Here is a 21535-nt window from a genome sequence, read left to right as displayed (position 1 = left end):
GATGGGGCGAGAGTCGCTCCCTCTCTCTCGCCCGAGCAAGAGTCGAAACTTAATTTAAAATTGATATATCTTTGTTCTCGAACATGATATATTTCATTTGGTGAAATCATAATAATGTTCATATCTCGATCTTTCTGGAGGCATATAAGATTTTAGGCTTTATTAGCGTATCTTTGTTAATTATACAATATATCGGCAAGTGCGTAGGCGTCTGCACTCCATGCCCGACAAGCTACTGAGCGCTACTATAAAAACATATGTATCTTCACTTGAGCTATAAATATGTTTATTGTAATGTATTTAAAATGAAGCTCTTATTTCTATCTTGCTTAAGACATAAAACATTTGTGTTTATTAACGAATTTACGTGAAATAAACATTGATCTGAGAGAGTTGCTCTGTCGTTCAGTCTGTACGGGGTGGGAGCTCCGTAATTTTTAAAATACATGTATCTTCATTAGAACTTTAAATATGTCCATGGTAAAGTGTTTAAAGTGAAGCTTATATGTCTGCCTTTCTTGAGACATATAAAACATATATGTTTATTAACGAATTCACGTGAAATAAACATTGTTCTGAGAGAGAGTTGCTCGGTCGATCAATCTGTCCGGGGTTAAAGCTCGGCTATTATAAAAGTACACGTATCTTCGCTTTAAATTTAAATATGCCCATGGTAAGGTATTTAGAATGAAGCTTATATTTCTATCTTTCTTGTGACATATAAAACTCTTACGTTTATTAAGGAATCTGTGTGAAATAGGCATGGTTCTGAGATGAATGCTGCGGTTTTCGAGCTCGACGCGCGGCAATGGACGCAATACACATCCAGTGGGTGTTATTGGACCCTATACCCATTTTATTTGTGGTTGGAGCCCCATACCCATTCTATGGGTGGTTAGAGCCCCATACCCATTCTATGGGTGGTTGGAGCCCCATACCCATCCTGTGGGTTGTAGTGGACGCAATACTCATCCTGTGGGTGGTATTGGACCCCTTTCCCACCTAACAGGCGGTAGGTGACAATATACCCATCCTAGCTATAGTTGGTATAGTAGACACAATACCGTCCTGTTTTCAGTAGTTTACCCCATAGACATTCCAACGTAACATCGTTTTCTGTTAGCGTTCCTACAAAACATCCTTTAAAGATTTGTAAAGCACAAACTATGGTATATAATATTGATTGGTGAAGGACTTATTCTATGTAATAATTTTTAGTGCTTATTATAATTTACTAAGAACAACTAATATTTCTCAAAACAAAATTACGAGCCTTCAATAGGAAGTAGCTGATCTGTAATATTCTAAGAGCATGGACAATAGTAGGTAAATTTCACAACCCATGTGGGACCTGAAAACTACAATTTTCCTTATAATTGAGCCAATCACGAATATTCTGCTATCTATGTTGACGGACGGGTACTGTGACACGTAAATTGGTACGTGAGGAAGAGTTTGGGCCTTGGTAAAAAAAGTAACTGGGAATATATCACATATTTACTAATTCATATTCAACATATTGACTTTAAGCATTAAGTCATATATGTGCTGTCTTGTGTGAGAACGGGTTGAAATTTTGTCAGGAAAGTGTAAATGTAGTCAGGCAAGCGCAAATGTAGTCAGACCGGAGTAAATGTAGTCAGGCAAGTGTAAATGTAGTCAGGCAAGCGTAAATGTAGTCAAGCCAGAGTAAATGCAGTCAAACAAGTGTAAATGTAGTCAGGATATCGTAAATATACTCAGGGGAGCGTAAATGAAGTCAGCAAAGCGTAAATGTAGTCAGGTAAGCGTAAATATAGTCAGCCATGCGTAAATTTAGTCAGGCAAGCGTAAATGCAGAGCGAAGAGTAAATATACTAAGGCAAGAGTAAATGAAGTCAGGCAAGCGTAAATTTAGTCAGCCAAGCATACATATCGTCAGGCCGGTATAAATGAATTCAGGCAAGCATAAATGTAGTCAGGCAAGCGTTAATGTAGTCAAGCCATCGTAAATATTCTCTAGGTTAAAAGTAGTTAGCAAGCTTAAATGAAGTCAGGCAAACGTAAATGTTGTCGGTCAGTTGTAAATATAGTCAGGCAAACGTAAATGTAGTCAGGCAAGAGGAAATGTTGTCAGGCAAGAGGAAATGTTGTCAGGCAAGAGTAAATATAGTCAAGCCAATGTAATTGTAGTCAGGCAAGCGTAAATGTAGTCAGATGCGCGTAAATATAGTCAGGCAAGCATAAATGTAGTCAAGCTAGTGTAAATGTTGTCAGGCTACCGTAAATATAGTCAGGCAAGTGTGAATGTAGTCAGGCATGGGAAAATGTTGTCAGGCAAGAGTAAATGTAGTCAGGCAAGCGCAAATATAGTCTCCCCGAAGTAAATGTAGTCAGGCTAGTGTAAATGTAGTCAGGCTAGTGTAAATATATTCAGGCATGCGTAAATTTAGTCAGGCAAGCGTAAATGTAGAGCAAAGAGTAAATGTAGTCTGGCAAGCGTAAATGTAGTCAGGCAAGCGTAAATGTAGCCAGACAAGCGTAAATGTAGTCAGGAAAGCTTAAATGTAGTCAGGCAAGCGTAAATTATGTCAGGCACCCATAAATGTAGTGATGCAATCGCAAATTAAGTGAGGCAAGCGTAAATGTAGTTTCGTAACCGTAAATGTAGTCAGGGAAGGGTAAAAGTAGTCAGGCAAGCGTAAATATAGTCAGGCAGAGTAAATGTAGTCAGGCAAACTTATATGTAGTCAGGAAAGCGTAAAAGAAGTTTAGGAATCGTAAATATAATCAGGCATGAGGAAATGTTGTCAGGCAGGATTAAATGTAGTCAAACAAGCGTGAATTTAGTCAAACAAGCGTGAATTTAGTCAAGCCAGCGTTAATGTATTTTGGCAAGCGTAAATGTAGTCAAGCAAGGGTAAGCGTAGTCAGGCCACTTTAAATATAGTCAGGCAAGCGTAAACATAGTCATGCAGGAGTAAATGTATTCAGGCAAGCATAAATACAGTCAGCCTTGTGTAAATTTTGTCAGGCAAGAGTATATTTAGTCAGGCAAGGGTAAATGTAGTCAGACAAACGTAAGTGTTGTCGGGAAAGCTTAAGTGTAGTCAAGAGAGCGTAAATGTAGTCAGGCCATCGTAAATATACTCAAGCAAACGTAAATGAAGTCAGGCAAGCGTAAATTAAGTCAGGCAAGCGTACATATCGTCAGGCAAGGGTAAATTTAGCCAGGCCAGTATAAATGAAGACAGGCGAGCATAAATGAAATCAGGCAAGCGTAAATGTAGTCAGGCAAGCGTAAATATGGTCAGGCATGAATAAATTTAGTCAGGCAAGCGTAAATGTAGAGCAAAGAGTAAATGTACTCAGGCAAGTGTAAATGTAGTCAGGCAAGCGTAAATGTAGTCAGGCAAGCTTAAAAGGAGGCAGGCTAGCGTAAATGTAGTCAGGCCGTCGTAAATATACCCAGGCAAGCGTAATTGAAGTCAGGGAAGCGTAAATTTAGTCAGCCAAGCATACATATCGTAAGGCAAGGGCAAATTTAGTCAGGTCAAAATAAATGTAGTCAAGATATCGTAAATATTCTCTGGATTAAATGTAGTCAGGCCAGCATAAACGAAGTCAGGCAAACTTAAATGTAGTCGGGCAACCGTAAATATAGTCAGGCTAGCATAAACGTAGTCAGGCTTGAGTAAATGTTGTCAGGCAAGAGTATATGTAGTCAGGCAAGCGTAAATGTAGTTAGGGAAGCTTAAATGTAATCAGCAAGCTTAAATGTATTCAAGAGAGCGTCAATGTAGTCAGGCTATCGTAAATATACTCAGGCAAACGTGAATTAAGTCAAGCAAGCGTAAATTTAGTCATGCAAGCTTACCGTCAAGAAAGGGTAAATTTAGTCGGGTCAGGGAAAATGTAGTCAAGCCATCGAAAATATACCTAGGATTAACTGTAGTCAGGCAAGCATAAATATTGTCATGCAAGCGTAAATGTAGTCTACCAGTCGTAAATATAGTCAGGCAGGAGTAAATGTAGTCAGGCAAGCGTAAATCTAGTTAGGCAAGCGTAAATCTAGTTAGGCAAGCGTAAATGTAGTCAGGCGATCGTAAATATAATCAGGCAATCGTGAATGTAGTCTGGCAAACGTAAATGTAGTGAGGCACGTGGAAGTGTAGTCAGGCAAGCATAAATTAAGTGAGACAACAGAAATATTTGTCAGGCAATGGTAAAAGTTGTCAGGCAAGCGTAAATATTGTCCGGCAGAGTAAATGTATTCAAGCAAGGGTAAGTGTAGTCAGGCAAGCGTAAATATAGTCAGGCAAGCGTATATGTAGTGACGCCATCTTAAATACACTCAGGATTAAATGTAGTCAGGCAAGCGTAAATGTAATTCATAAATGTAGTCAGGCAAGCGTAAATGTAATTCATAAATGTAGTCAGGCAAGCGTAAATGTTGTCAGGCAAGCGAAATTTTAGTCAGGCAAGCATAAATATAGTGAGGATAGCATAAATGTTCTCGGCAAACGTAAATATAATCAGGAAACTGTAAATATAGTCAGGCAAGTTTAAATGTAGTCAGGCATGGATAAAAGTAGTAAAGCAAGCATAATTGTAGTCAGGCAAGCGTAAATATAATCAGTCAAGCGGAAATGTAGTCAGGCAAGCGAGAATGTAGTCAGGCAAGCGTAAATGTAGTCAGGCTAGCGTAAATGTAGTCAAGCGAGCGTAAATGTAGTGAGGTTATCATAAATGTAGTCAGGCAAACGTAAATAAAGTCATACATAAAGGCAACCTTTAATTTAGTCAGCCAAGCGTAAATTTAGTACGGCAAGCGTAAATATAGCCAGGCATGCAATAATTTATTCAGGCACGCGAAAATTTATTCAGACACGCAAAAATTTATTAAAGCAAACGTAAATTTAGTCAGGAACGCGTAAATTTACTTAAACACCCGTGAATTTAGTCAAACACGCGTAAATTTTCTCTGGCAAGCGTAAATTTAGTCATGCACGCGAACATTTATTCAGTCTAGCGTTTATTTAGTCAGTCATGAGATAGATTAGTCAGGGCAGTTAAATATTTATTCAGGCAAGTAATAATTTAGTCATGCAACTAATAATTTAGTCACACCAGTAATAATTTGGTCAGGCAAGCGATAATTTAGTCAGGTAAGCTTAAATTAATCTGACACTTGTAAATTTATTCAGGCAAGTGTAAATTTAGTTAGGCAAGAGTTAATTTATTCATGCAAAATTTAAATTAGTCAGGCAAGTATTAATTTAGTCAGGCAAAAAATAATTTAGTCACGCAAGTAATATTTTAGTCAGACCAGTAAAAATTTTGCCAGGCAAGTAATAATTTAGTCAGGCAAGCGTTAATTTGGTCAGGCAAGCGTTAATTTAGTCAGGCAAGCGTAAATGTAGTCAGGAGAGCGTAAATGTAGTCAGGCAAAGGTAAATGTAATCAAGCAAACGTAAATGTAGTCAGGCCACCGTAAATATAGTCAGGCTAGCGTAAATGTAGTCATGCTTCCGTAAATATAGTCAGGCATGCGTAAATGTAGTCAGGCAAGCGTAAATGTAGTGAAGCCATCATAAATATACTGATGATTATATGTAGTCAGGTAAGCATAAATGTAGTCAGGCAAGCGTAAATACAGTCGGGCAACGGTAAATATAGTCAGGCAAGCGTAAATGTAGTCAGGCAAGCGGAAATGTGGTCAGGCAAGAATAAATGTAGTCAAGCAAGTGTAAATGTAGTCAGCCAAGCGTAAATGTTGTCAAGCAAGTGTAATTACAGTCAGGCCACCGTAAATATCGTCAGGCAAGCGTGAATGTAGTCAGGTATCGGTAAATGTTGTCAGGCAAGAGTAAATGTAGTTAGGCAAGCGTAAATGTAGTCAGACAAGCGTAAATAAAGTCAGGCAAGCATAAATGTCGTCAGGCAAGCGTAAATGTCGTCAGGCCATCGTAATTGTAGTCAAACATGTGTAAATGTGGTCTGGCCATTATAAATATACTCAGGCAAGCGTAAATGAAGTCTGGCAAGCGAAAATGTTGTCAGGCCAGCGTACATATAATCAGGCATGCGTAAACCTAGTTAGGCAAGCATAAATGTAGTGAGAAAAGCATAAATGTAGTCAGGCAAGCGTAAATGTAGCTAGGTAAGCGTTAACATAGTCAGGCAAGCTTAAATGTAATCAGGCAGGGGTAAATTTTGTCAGGCGAGAGTAAATGGAGTCAGGCAAGCGTAAATGTAGTCTGACAAGCGAGAATGTAGTCAGGCAAGCGTAAATGTAGTCAGACAAGCGAGAATGTAGTCAGACTAGCATAAATGTAGTCAGGTATGTGTATATGTAGTAATGCAAGGGTAAATGTAGTCAAGGAAGCATAAATGTAGTCAAGGAAGCATAAATGTAATCAAGCAAGCATAAATGTAGTCAGGCAAGCATAAATATAATCAGGCAAGCGTTAATTTAGTAAGGCACGCGTTAATTTAATCACGCATGTGTAAATTTTGCCCGGCAGCTTAAATATAGCCAGGCATGCAATAATTTACTCAGGCACGCGAAAATTTAGTCAAACACCCGTAAATTTAGACAAACACGGGTAAAATTAGTCAGGCAATCGTAAATTTAGTCAGTCACGTGAACATTTACTCAGTCAATCGTTTATATAGTCAGTCAAGCGTTAATTTAGTCAGGCAAGATTAAATTAATCTGGCACCTGTAAATTTATTCAAGCAAACGTTAATTAAGTTAGGCAAGAGTAAATTTAGTCAGAAAGAGTTAATTTATTCCTGTAAGAGTTAATTTAGTCAGGCAAGTAATAATTTAGTCAGGCAAATAATAATTTAGTCAGGCTAGTAATAATTTAGTCAGGCCAGTAAACATTTAGCCAGGCAAGTAATAATTTTATCAGGCAAGCGTTAATTTGGTAAGTTAAGCGTTAATTTAGGCTGGTAAGCGGTAATTTACTCAGGCAACCGTAAATTTGGTCAGGCAAGCGTTAATTTAGTCAGGCAAGCGTTTTTTTTCAGGCAAGCGTTAATCTAAACAGGACAGCGTTAATCTAATCAGGTAAGCGTTAGTCTAGTCAGGCAAGCGTAAATTAATTCTGACAATCGTTAATGTTGTCAGGCAAGCGAAAATGTATTAAGGTAAGCGTAAATTTAGTCAGGCCACCATAAATATAGGCAAGCAAGTGTAAATGTAGTCAGGCAATCGTAAATAAGGTCAGGCAAGATTATTATGTAGTCAGGCATGAGTAAATGTAGTCAGACAAGCGTAAATGTAGTCAGGTTATCGTAAATTTTCTCAGGCAAGTGTAAATGTAGTCAGCCCCTCGTAAATATACTCAGGCAAGCATAAATGTAGTCAGACAAGCGTAAATGTTGTCAGGCAAGCGTAAATGTAAGCAGGCCAGTGTAAATGTAATCAAGCAAGCGTATATGTAGTCAAACAAGTGTAAATGTATTCAGGCCATCGTAAATAAACTCAAGCGTAAATAAAGTCAGGCAAGCATATATGTAGCCAGGCAAGCGTAAATATAGTCAGGCAAGTTTAAATTAATCAGGCACCTGGAAATTTATTCAGGCTCGCGTAAATTTAGTCAGGCAAGCGTAAATTTAGTCAGCAAGCGTAAATTTAGTCAGGTACGCGAACATTTATTCTGGGAATCAGTTATTTTGTCACGCAAGAGTTAGTTTAGTCAGGCAGGTAATAGTTTAGTCAGGCAAGTAATAATTTAGTCAGGCAAGTAATAATTTAATCATGCAAGTAATAATTTAGTCAGTGCAAGCGTTAATTTAGTCAGGCAAGCTCAAATTAGTCAGGCAAGCTTAAATTAGTCAGGCACCTGTAAATTTATTCAGGCATGCGTAGATTTAGTCAGGCAAGCGTAAGTTTAGTCAGGTGCGCGAACATTTATTCAAGCAAGCGTTTATTTAGTCAGGAAAGAGTGAGTTTAGTCAGGCAGCTGATAATTTAGTTAGGCTTTCCTTAATTAATCAGGCACCTGTAAATTTATTTAGGCACGTGCAAATTTAGTCAGGCAAGCGTTAAATTAGTCAGAGAAACAAATATTTAGTCAGTCATAAGGTAATTTATTCAGGCAAAGAATAATTTAGTCAGGCAAGCATAAATCTAGTCAGGCAACGGTAAATGTAGTCAGGCAACGGTAAATGTAGTCAGGCAGGCGTAAATATTGTCAGGCAGAGTAAATGTAGTCAGGCTAACGTAAATGTAGTCAGGTAAGCGTAAATTTAGTCAGGCAGAAGTAAGAGTAGTTAGGCAAGCATAAATCTAGTTAGTCAAGCGTAAATGTAGACTGGCAAGCTTATATATATAGTAAAGCAAGCATAAATTTAGTAAAGCCACCGTAAATATAGTCAGGCAAGCGTAAATGTAGTCAAGCCATCGTAAATATATACGCAGGATTAAATGTATTCAGGCAAGCATATATGTCGTCAGGGAAGCGTAAATGAAGTAAAGCAAGCTTAAATGAAGTCAGGCCACCGTAAATATAGTCTGGCAAGCGTAAATGTAGTCAGGCAAGCGTAAATGTAGTCAGGCAAGCGTAAATGTAGTCAGGCAAGCGTAAATGTAGTCATGCAAAGGTAAATGTAATCAAGCAAGCGTAAATGTAGTCAGGCCACCGGAAATATAGTCAGGCAAGGTTAAAAGTTGTCAGGCAAGAGTAAATGTTGTCAGTTCAAGGTAAATGTAGAGAGGCAAGCGTAAATGTAGTCAGGCAAGCGTAAATGTAGTCAGACAAAAGTAAATGTAGTCAGGCAGGTGTAAATGTAGTCAAACAAGTGTAATTGTAGTCAGGATATCGTAAATATACTCAGGAAAGCGTAAATGAAGTCAGGCAAGCGTAAATGAAGTCAGGCAAGAGTAAATGTTGTGAGGCAAGAGTAAATGTAGTCAAGCAAGTGTAAATGTTGTCAGGCAAGCGTAAATGTAGTCAGGCAAGCTTAAATGTAGTCAAGTAAGCTTACATGTTGTCAGGCAAGCATTAAATGTAGTCAAGCAAGCAAGTGTAAATGTTGTTAGGCCATTGTAGATATGGTCAGGCAAGCGTAAATTTAGTCAGGCATGGGAAAACTTTGTCAGGCAAGAGTAAATGTAGTCAGGCAAGCGTTAATGTAGTCAAGCAGCCATAAATGTATTCATGCACGCTAAATGTAGTTAGGCCACCGTAAATATAGTCAGGCAAGCGTAAATGTAGTTTAGCTATCGTAAATTACTCAGGATTAAATGTAGTTAGGCAAGCATAAATATAGTCAAGCAATCGTAAATGTAGTCATGCAATATTAAATAGAGTAAGGCAAGAGTAAATGTAGTCAGGCAAGCGTAAATTTAGTCAGTCACGTGAATATTTATTCAGTCAATCGTTTACATAGTCAGTCAAGCGTTAATTTAGTCAGGCAAGATTAAATTAATCTGGCACCTGTAAATTTATTCAAGCAAGCGTTAATTAAGTTAGCCAAGAGTAAATTTAGTCAGAAAGAGTTAATTTATTCCTGCAAGAGTTAATTTAGTCAGGCAAGTAATAATTTAGTCAGGCAAATAATAATTTAGTCAGGCTAGTAAAAATTTTGTCAGGTCAGTAAACATTTAGCCAGGCAAGTAATAATTTTATCAGGCAAGCGTTAATTTGGACAGTCAAGCATTAATTTAGGCAGGTAAGCGGTAATTTACTCAGGCAAGCGTAAATTTAGTCAGGCAAGCGTTAATTTAGTCAGGCAAGCGTTTTTTTTCAGGCAAGCGTTAATCTAAACAGGACAGCGTTAATCCAATCAGGTAAGCGTTAGTCTAGTCAGGCAAGCGTAAATTAATTCTGACAATCGTTAATGTTGTCAGGCAAGCGAAAATGTATTAAGGTAAGCGTAAATTTAGTCAGGCCACCAAAAATATAGGCAAGCAAGTGTAAATGTAGTCAGGCAATCGTAAATAAGGTCAGGCAAGATTATTATGTAGTCAGGCATGAGTAAATGTAGTCAGACAAGCGTAAATGAGGTCAGGTTATCGTAAATTTTCTCAGGCAACTGTGTAAATGAAGTCAGGCCCTCGTAAATATACTTAGGCAAGCATAAATGTAGTCAGACAAGCGTAAATGTTGTCAGGCAAGCGTAAATGTAGGCAGGCCAGTGTAAATGTAATCAAGCAAGCGTATATGTAGTCAAACAAGTGTAAATGTATTCAGGCCATTGTAAATAAACTCAGGCAAGCGTAAATAAAATCAGGTAAGCATATATGTAGCCAGGCAAGCGTAAATATAGTCAGGCAAGTTTAAATTAATCAGGCACCTGGAAATTTATTCAGGCTCGCGTAAATTTAGTCAGGCAAGCGTAAATTTAGTCAGGCAAGCGTAAATTTAGTCAGGTACGCGAACATTTATTCTGGGAATCAGTTATTTTGTCACGCAAGAGTTAGTTTAGTCAGGCAGGTAATAGTTTAGTCAGGCAAGTAATAATTTAGTCAGGCAAGTAATAATTTAATCATGCAAGTAATAATTTAGTCAGTGCAAGCGTTAATTTAGTCAGGCAAGCTCAAATTAGTCAGGCAAGCTTAAATTAGTCAGGCACCTGTAAATTTATTCAGGCACGCGTAAATTTAGTCAGGCAAGCGTAAGTTTAGTCAGGTGCGCGAACATTTATTCAAGCAAGCGTTTATTTAGTCAGGAAAGAGTGAGTTTAGTCAGGCAGCTGATAATTTAGTTAGACTTTCCTAAATTAATCAGGCACCTGTAAATTTATTTAGGCACGTGCAAATTTAGTCAGGCAAGCGTTAAATTAGTCAGAGAAACAAATATTTAGTCAGTCATAAGGCAATTTATTCAGGCAAAGAATAATTTATTCAGGCAAGCATAAATCTAGTCAGGCAACGGTAAATGTAGTCAGGCAACGGTAAATCTAGTCAGGCAGGCGTAAATATTGTCAGGCAGAGTAAATGTAGTCAGGCTAACGTAAATGTAGTCAGGTAAGCGTAAATTTAGTCAGGCAGAAGTAAAAGTAGTTAGGCAAGCATAAATCTAGTTAGTCAAGCGTAAATGTAGACTGGCAAGCTTATATATATAGTAAAGCAAGCATAAATTTAGTAAAGCCACCGTAAATATAGTCAGGCAAGCGTAAATGTAGTCAAGCCATCGTAAATATATACGCAGGATTAAATGTATTCAGGCAAGCATATATGTCGTCAGGGAAGCGTAAATGAAGTAAAGCAAGCTTAAATGAAGTCAGGCCACCGTAAATATAGTCTGGCAAGCGTAAATGTAGTCAGGCAAGCGTAAATGTAGTCAGGCAAGCGTAAATGTAGTCAGGCAAGCGTAAATGTAGTCATGCAAAGGTAAATGTAATCAAGCAAGCGTAAATGTAGTCAGGCCACCGGAAATATAGTCAGGCAAGGTTAAAAGTTGTAAGGCAAGAGTAAATGTTGTCAGTTCAAGGTAAATGTAGAGAGGCAAGCGTAAATGTAGTCAGGCAAGCGTAAATGTAGTCAGACAGGAGTAAATGTAGTCAGGCAGGTGTAAATGTAGTCAAACAAGTGTAAATGTAGTCAGGATATCGTAAATATACTCAGGAAAGCGTAAATGAAGTCAGGCAAGCGTAAATGAAGTCAGGCAAGAGTAAATGTTGTGAGGCAAGAGTAAATGTAGTCAAGCAAGTGTAAATGTTGTCAGGCAAGCGTAAATGTAGTCAGGCAAGCTTAAATGTAGTCAAGTAAGCTTACATGTTGTCAGGCAAGCATTAAATGTAGTCAAGCAAGCAAGTGTAAATGTTGTTAGGCCATTGTAGATATGGTCAGGCAAGCGTAAATTTAGTCAGGCATGGGAAAACTTTGTCAGGCAAGAGTAAATGTAGTCAGGCAAGCGTTAATGTAGTCAAGCAGCCATAAATGTATTCATGCACGCTAAATGTAGTTAGGCCACCGTAAATATAGTCAGGCAAGCGTAAATGTAGTTTAGCTATCGTAAATTACTCAGGATTAAATGTAGTTAGGCAAGCATAAATATAGTCAAGCAATCGTAAATGTAGTCATGCAATATTAAATAGAGTAAGGCAAGAGTAAATGTAGTCAGGCAAGCGTAAATTTAGTCAGTCACGTGAACATTTATTCAGTCAATCGTTTATATAGTCAGTCAAGCGTTAATTTAGTCAGGCAAGATTAAATTAATCTGGCACCTGTAAATTTATTCAAGCAAGCGTTAATTAAGTTAGCCAAGAGTAAATTTAGTCAGAAAGAGTTAATTTATTCCTGCAAGAGTTAATTTAGTCAGGCAAGTAATAATTTAGTCAGGCAAATAATAATTTAGTCAGGCTAGTAAAAATTTTGTCAGGTCAGTAAACATTTAGCCAGGCAAGTAATAATTTTATCAGGCAAGCGTTAATTTGGACAGTCAAGCATTAATTTAGGCAGGTAAGCGGTAATTTACTCAGGCAAGCGTAAATTTAGTCAGGCAAGCGTTAATTTAGTCAGGCAAGCGTTTTTTTTCAGGCAAGCGTTAATCTAAACAGGACAGCGTTAATCTAATCAGGTAAGCGTTAGTCTAGTCAGGCAAGCGTAAATTAATTCTGACAATCGTTAATGTTGTCAGGCAAGCGAAAATGTATTAAGGTAAGCGTAAATTTATTCAGGCCACCAAAAATATAGGCAAGCAAGTGTAAATGTAGTCAGGCAATCGTAAATAAGGTCAGGCAAGATTATTATGTAGTCAGGCATGAGTAAATGTAGTCAGACAAGCGTAAATGTAGTCAGGTTATCGTAAATATTCTCAGGCAAGTGTAAATGTAGTCAGGCCCTCGTAAATATACACAGGCAAGCATAAATGTAGTCAGACAAGCGTAAATGTTGTCAGGCAAGCGTAAATGTAGGCAGGCCAGTGTAAATGTAATCTAGCAAGCGTATATGTAGTCAAACAAGTGTAAATGTATTCAGGCCATTGTAAATAAACTCAGGCAAGCGTAAATAAAATCAGGCAAGCATATATGTAGTCAGGCAAGCGTAAATATAGTCAGGCAAGTTTAAATTAATCAGGCACCTGGAAATTTATTCAGGCTCGCGTAAATTTAGTCAGGCAAGCGTAAATTTAGTCAGGTACGCGAACTTTAATTCTGGGAATCAGTTATTTTGTCACGCAAGAGTTAGTTTAGTCAGGCAGGTAATAGTTTAGTCAGGCTAGTAATAATTTAGTCAGGCAAGTAATAATTTAATCATGCAAGCAATAATTTAGTCAGTGCAAGCGTTATTTTAGTCAGGCAAGCCTAAATTAGTCAGGCAAGCTTAAATTAGTCAGGCACCTGTAAATTTATTCAGGCACGCGTAAATTTAGTAAGGCAAGCGTAAATTTAGTCAGGTGCGCGAACATTTATTCAAGCAAGCGTTTATTTAGTCAAGAAAGAGTGAGTTTAGTCAGGCAGGTGATAATTTAGTCAGTCTTGCTTAAATTAATCAGGCACCTGTAAATTTATTCAGGCACGTGTAAATTTAGTCAGGCAAGCGTTAAATTAATCAGAGAAGCAAATATTTAGTCAGTCAAGAGGTAATTTATTCAGGCAAAGAAAAATTTAGTCAGGCAAGCATAAATTTAGTCAGGCAACCTGACTACATATTGGCTTGCCTAACTACATTTATGCTTGCCTGACAACATTTATGCTTGCCTGACTACATTTACGCTTGCCTGACCACATTTACGCTTGCCTGACTACATTTATTCTTCGCTCTACATTTACGCATGCCTGACTAAATTTACGCCTATATATACGCTTGCCGGACGACATTTACGCTTGCCTGGCTTCATTTACGCTTGCCTGAGTATATTTAAGATATCCTAACTACATTTGCACTTGTTTGACTACATTTACTCTTCCTTGACTTCATTTACGCTTGCCTGACTACATTTAAACTTGCCTGACTACATTTACTCCAGTCTGACTACTTTTAAGCTTGCCTGACTACATTTACTCTTGCCTGAGAGCATTTATCCATGCCTGACTACATTTACGCTTGCCTGACTATATTTACGGTGGCCTAACTATATTTAGCGTGCTTGAATACATTTACGGCTGCTTGACTACATTAACGCTTGCCTGACTACATTTACTCTTGCGTGACAAAATTTTCCCATGCCTGACTAAATTTACGCTTGCCTGACCATATTTACAATGGCCTAACAACATTTACACTTGCTTGCTTGACTACATTTACGCTTGCCTGACTACATGTAAGCTTGCCTGACTACATTTAAGCTTGCCTGACTACATTTACGCTTGCCTGACAATATTTACCCTTGCCTGACTTCATTTACGCTTTCCTGAGTATATTTACGATATCCTGACTACATTTACACTTGTTTAACTACATTTACACCTGCCTGACTACATTTACGCTGGCCTCACTTCAATTATGCTTGTTTGAGTATATTTGCATTTGCCTGAATACACTTATGCTCTCTTGACTACATTTACGCTTGTCAGAATACATAAACGCTTGCCTGACTACATATGCTCTTGCCTGACAACATTTACCCTTGCCTGACAACATTTACGCTTGCTTGCCTATATTTATGGTGGCCTGACAACATTTACGCTTGTCTGACAACATTTTCGCTGGCCTGACAACATTAACGCTTGTCAGAATTAATTTTCGCTTGCCTGACTAGATTAACGCTTGCCTGAGAAAATTACGCTTGCCTGACTATATTAACGCTTGTCTGACGAAATTAACGCTTGCCTGAGCAAATTACCGCTTACCTGCCTAAATTAGCGCTTGCCTTACTAAATTAACGCTTGGCAGACTAATTTATTACTTGCCTAGCTAAATTATTACTGGCCTGGCTAAATTATTACTGGCCTAACTAAAATATTAGTTGCCTGACTAAATTATTATTTGCCTGACTAAATTATTACATGTCAGACTAAATTAACTCTTATAAGAATAAATTAACTCTTGCAAGTTTAAATTAACTCTTGCAAGAATATATTAACTCTTTATTAACTCAGGCAAGCGTAAATGGAGTCAGGCAAGCGTTAACGTAGTCATGCAATCGTAAATGTAGTTTAGCCACCGTAAATATACTCAGGATCTAATGTAGTTTAGCCATCGTAAATATTCCCAGGATTAAATGTAGTTAGGCAAGCATAAATATAGTCAGGCAAGCGTAAATGTAGTCATACAATCGTAAATATACTCAGGCAAGAGTAAATGTAGTCAGGCAAGCCTAAATGTAGTCAAGAAAGCGTAAATGTAATCAGGGAAGCGTAAATGTATTCAGGCCACCGTAAATATAGTTAGGCAAGCGTAAATATAGTCAGGAATGTGTAAATGTAGTTAGGCATGCGTAAATGTAGTCAGGCAAGCGTAAATGTAGTGAAGCCATCATAAATATACTGAGGATTAAATGTGGTCAGGTAAGCATAAATGCAGTCAGGCAAGCGTAAATACAGTCGGGCAACTGTAAATACAGTCAGGCAAGCGTAAATGTAGTCACGCAAGCGTAAATGTAGTCAGGCAAGAGTAAATGTAGTCAAGCAAGTGTAAATGTAGTCAGTCAAGCGTAAATGTAGTCAAGCAAGTGTAATTACAGTCAGGCCACCGTAAATATCGTCAGGCAAGCGTGAATGTAGTCAGGTATCGGTAAATGTTTTCAGGCAGGAGTAAATGTAGTTAGGCAAGCGTAAATGTAGTCAGGCAAGCATAAATGTCGTCAGGCAAGCGTAATTGTAGTCAAACATGTGTAAATGTTGTCTGGCCATTGTAAATATACTCAGGCAAGCGTAAATGAAGTCTGGCAAGCGAAAATGTTGTCAGGCCAGCGTAAATATAGTCAGGCATGCGTAAATTTAGTCAGGCAAGCATAAATGTAGTGAGAGAAGCATAAATGTAGTCAGGCAAGCGTAAATTTAGCCAGGTAAGCGTAAATATAGTCAGGCCTCCGTAAACATAGTCAGGCAAGCTTAAATTTAATCGGGCAGGGGTAAATTTTGTCAGGCGGGAGTAAATGTAGTCAGACAAGCGAGAATGTAGTCAGACTAGCATAAATGTAGTCAGGCATGTGTATATGTAGTAATGCAAGCGTAAATGTAGTCAAGGAAGCATAAATGTAATCAAGCAAGCATAAATTTTGTCAGGCAAGCATAAATATAATCAGGCAAGCATAAATATAATCAGGCAAGCATAAATATAATCAGGCAAGCGTTAATTTAGTCAGGCACGCGTTAATTTAATCACGCATGTGTAAATTTTGCCCGGCAGCTTAAATATAGCCAGGCATGAAATAATTTACTCAGGCACGCGAAAATTTAGTCAAACACCCGTATATTTAGACAAACACGCGTAAATTTAGTCAGGCAAGCGTAAATTTAGTCAGTCACGTGAATATTTATTCAGTCAATCGTTTATATAGTCAGTCAAGCGTTAATTTAGTCAGGCAAGAATAAATTAATCTGGCACCTGTAAATTTATTCAAGCAAGCGTTAATTAAGTTAGGCAAGAGTAAATTTAGTCAGAAAGAGTTAATTTATTCCTGCAAGAGTTAATTTAGTCAGGCAAGTAATAATTTAGTCAGGCAAATTGTCGTGACGCTGAACCCCGGTTCATTCCGAACACAGCGATTACACAACACATAACACCTTGCCTCAGCAACCGTTACTACCACCTATACTCCTACACACACCAGACCCTTTAGGCGTACCACTATGTTTGTACTGGAACACAATGAATGAACATATGGAAGGTATTTAAAGGCCGTCGGGTTTTGTCATTTAATTACAAAGAATAGACTCTGACAAATAATAACATATTAACATACTCTATTAGGTAAATACACTTCCAATACCCATAGACCACTTGACCTCCGCGGCCACCACTTGCACTCGTAACTTCCGCCTAAGTCCCTAATACGGGATTATTACTACAACGCTCCACACCCGGTTAGTCTTTCATTCAATACTCACATACTGCAGATTTAACTTGGTCACTAAGATCACATCAGGTTCTCGCATAGCTGTCTGCTACACTTCGCTGCTGCCGCAAACGGAGATCCAGAGGACTTCTCGGTTCAACTCCCACAATCAGACTGACTCTAGCCAACCATGGCCTCAAACATTTCACCCCGCCTCTCAAGGAAGGTATAATCCAATTAACCTTATCCCTAGAGCGGTAACCTTGATCCTAGAAGCCTGACGAAGAATAATTCCTCTTTCCAGGAATTATTAATTTGGCTAAACAGCTTCGGTCTTAATCCATTGACCTTTCTTAGATATGTGATCCATAGTCTGTCTACTTAACATTTACTTCCAATCATCATTCGTTAAGTGTTGTAGTAATGATCCTCTAGCTAATAATTCCTACTAACTTGTGGATTACAACACCACTCCCCTCCTTAAACACGCATATGTCCCCATATGCATCATTGCAATGGTTCCATTAGTGCAAGGACCTGGAGGATGCACCCACTATATGTGTACAACTAAAAAATCATCCAATAAGTTCATCATACACACGATGAAATAAATTAAAATTTTCCCCGACATGACTCACAACACTTCTCCAACATATACATTATATTCACATCATAGCACAGGTAAAATAGTCTGTAATAATTTTTCCCATCTCCAACAATGCACATATACCTAAACTGCTGACATATAATTACATACAAACATAACCATAAAATTACATGGACCAGAATGCTGGCACTTAAACAGAAATGACACTAGTCATTAATATATACACAACACATATATATCTAAGGTTCTTCATCCTTATTAACAAGTTAATAATAATTTAACATCTTGCCCTGTACTGTTGACATAAGGGCTTACAATGATCACACAATGTTTCACTGGCCTCCTCCACAATTGGCAGCATCACTTCTCTTGTCTTCGTGTCCCATGGTTGCTAGGTCATAGATCCTCCATGACCCAGAAAAAACCCAAGCTGGCCAGCCTGGTGAATGTTGTCAATGTCCCATCGTTGCTCTGAGCTAACGTGATCCTGGCCTCCAGAGCAACGGAGATTCCTACCCCAGGGTCATGTTCCCTCGGGTCTATGCTGACGTCTCGTTCCAGGGCACCAACCCCAGAACGCTGTAGATACCTCACAGCTGTCTGGTCATCCTTCCTTGCTGTGCTCACCACAGCTGTAGCACATTACTCTAGGCCCATCTGCCCGGAGTGTGCCCACCTGTATTCACACCTTCCTGACCGCTGTACCTGCAAAATATTCCCTCGGAGCCCCCTGGCTCGATCCCATTATTACATAGCCCCCTCGGCTCCTTACTCTCTCCCCGTATAACGTCACGTTGGCTTCACTTCCTCCCCCTTTTTTTTCTAGAATTACTGAGTGTAGCCTCATGGCTTCCCTTCTACTCTACCTGAAGCTCTGTGACATGATCCCTGGGGACCTTCTCAAGCCTAACACACAGTAATGGTGCCGATGAGGTAATATACAGTATATACATACACATACATTATCCCAATAAATACCACATTAAAATCATTTCACAACTAATGTCACTAAAGCATCATACTGCCACTGGCTCGCTTCTAGCGAGATTCCTGTAACAACTTAATTAATGAGAAATTAGTATATCTACTTGGCTCGTCCACTGCAACCATCAACACCTGAAATTTTGAAATTCTACATTATAATCTTATCCATAAGACTTACCCACTCCGACACACCATCACCTCTGGTCAACCCAACCACTGATGACCTCATTATAACACCACGTCTCTCAACAGCCAGACTCTGCGTCCTGACGCACCTGACCTCATTACGCCGATACTCACCGTACCCACCACCACCTGGCCTCCTGTGCCGCTATGCACTCCACAACACCACACTCCATACCAGGCGTCCAAACGCCACAACACTACACCACCCACTACACATGCTACTCTACACAACACTCTACACACTACCCCACACTCTACAAAACTACCATGCCCATGCACCACTCAACACCACACTCTACACACTACCCCACACTCTACAAAAACTACCATGCCCATGCAACACTCTACAGTACATATTATGCTCCTTCTGTGTTCATGACCACACGAGAGCGGGTCGGATAGCGATGTGTCACCGTCGCCTGTGGACCTTGTCCCCGGTCCTGCGAAGGCTGTTCTGTGTTATCCACCCTTGATTGCCAACTCCTCGTACCCCTACCTATGTTCTCAGCCGCTGGTGTGCTCTCCCCTGGCACACTCCCCGTAGGGTATGGCTCCTCACTTGCCTGACCGGTCAGTGTATAGACGCGGTCTGGGTGACAGGAGAACACATGCCCTGTGTTTAGCACCTTAACCTTAACTTCTGCATTCTTTTTGCTAATTACCCGACATGGCCCCACAAACTTGGGTGCCAATTTACCTTCTGCCTGAGCGTGCATCTGCTTCACGAATACCCTATCACCTTCATTGATCACCTTTGCTTGGACCTTGTTCCGCGCATTATAATATGCCTCTGCTACCTCTGTCGACTTTCTTAAATGTAGTTTCACCAAGTCAAATGCCTTGGTTGCTCGCCTACAGACAACACTTTTGAAGTCTAACGCATAGCATGGCGGTTGCTTGCTTGTGAACGCCGTGAACGGAAGTCGGGGATCGAACCCATGCAACAAAAAATGCGGGGTTTCTCCCACCGACCTATTGAACGCCGTGTTGAGCGCCGACTCCACCATCGACAAACTCTGATCCCATGCAAGCACATCATCTGCAGCCAAATGCCGAAGAATACTGATTACTTCAGCATTGTGTCTTTCAACCAAACCATTCGCCGATGGTCGATATGCCAGCACTGGAGTATGTTTGAATTGATACACACTCGCGATGCTTTGAAATACTTGATTGATAAACTCTGACCCTTGGTCTGACACAACTTGTTGAGGAGCCCCAAACCTGGTTAACACACTTTCCACCATGGCCTGGGTCACATCCTCTGCCGACTTAGAACGGAGTGCACTCACCACAGTGAACCGTGTGAGTGCATCCACTGCTACAAATATGTACCTCGCCCCTGAATGAGCTTGTGGTAGCGGCCCAATGAGATCTATGTGTACTCTCTCGAAGGGAGTACTCACCTCCGGCCACCTACGCAAAGGTTCCGCCCCCAACCTATGTGCCTTGTACCTCAGACAACTGTCACAAGAGGCTACATAGACCTTGATATCTTTACCCATGGATGGCCAATAGAACCTTTGACGTGCCCTCTGCAACGTCTTGGACTCCCCTCCATGGCCTGCTGCTGGGATGTTATGACACAGATACATTGCAGTCCTCTGGATCTCCGGTGTCAAGACTGCCTGGTATACTGGTTCAGACCGTATACCCGAACCCCTACCAAGATAATACAACACCTCATCTTCAACCACAAACTCATCCACTGGTGCTGGAAGTGACTTCCTCAACTCCGCACGCTGACCCCTCAAAAACTTCCTTACCTCCCCCCACAGGGGGTGACCTTCCTGACTCCGTATCAACTCCCTCACATTCCACGACACATCTCCCTCCCCCCTTTCACTCACCACTGCTACATTGTGACACCTTGACAACGCGTCAGCGACCACATTGCTTTTCCCTGGTACATGTTCAAAGTTTGTAATGTTAAACTCTGAGAGCGAGGTAACCCACCGTGCCAGTCGCTAACAAGGCTCCTTGGACTCGAACACATACTTAAGGGGTTCGTGATCGCTTCTGAGCCAAATTTCATGTCCAAGCAAGATGTACCGGTTCCGTTGTAATATGAATGTGATCGCTAGCGCTTCCCTCTCAATCGTACTATAGTTCCTCTCTGCAGGACATAGTACTCGTGAACAAAATGCAATGGGACGCTCCCGTCCTCGCTCATCCACCTGAGCTACCACACCACCTATCGCTGCGCCAGAAGCATCCGCATACACCAGAAATGGTTTGCTAAAATCTGGGTGCGCCAAGATTCTGCGAGAGCTGACAGCAGCCCTCAGTACCTGGAACGCCTGCTGTTGTTCCTTCCCCCACACGAACTCTGCAAGTCCACTGATCTGATGTAATGGTTTTGCAATTTTTGAAAAATCTTTAATAAATCGCCGATAATAGCTAACCAACCCCAGGAAAGATTTGCACTCTTTCTTGTTCTGTGGAACTGGGAACTCTTGAATATCCCTGGTTTTATCTGGCAATGGACTGATACCCATCCGGCCCACTGTATGACCCAGGAATGTTACCGATTCTCAAAAAAAAACTGCATTTTTCGAAATTCACTTTGAGGTTGTGTGACCTCAGCCTTAGCAAGAGTTTCCTCAAATTATGCATGTGCTCCTCTAATGACTTTCCCAGCACGATTACGTCATCGAGGTACAGCAACGCTGTGGGACCTATCAACCCCGATAATACACTCATCATTAGCCTACTGAACACAGCAGGTGCTGACTTCAACCCGAAAGGAAGTCGTTTATATTGCCAGAGCTCGTTGCACGCACTAAACGCTGTGATTTCCCTCGACTCTTCCTCCAGCGGTATCTGGTGATACCCACTGAGCAGGTCTAATGTGGTAAAATATTGTGTACCCTTC

The sequence above is a fragment of the Procambarus clarkii genome, chromosome 34 (genome assembly GCF_040958095.1).
Source record: "Procambarus clarkii isolate CNS0578487 chromosome 34, FALCON_Pclarkii_2.0, whole genome shotgun sequence".
NCBI classification, from domain to species: Eukaryota; Metazoa; Arthropoda; class Malacostraca; order Decapoda; family Cambaridae; genus Procambarus; species Procambarus clarkii.
This window is presented reverse-complemented; position numbering follows the sequence as displayed.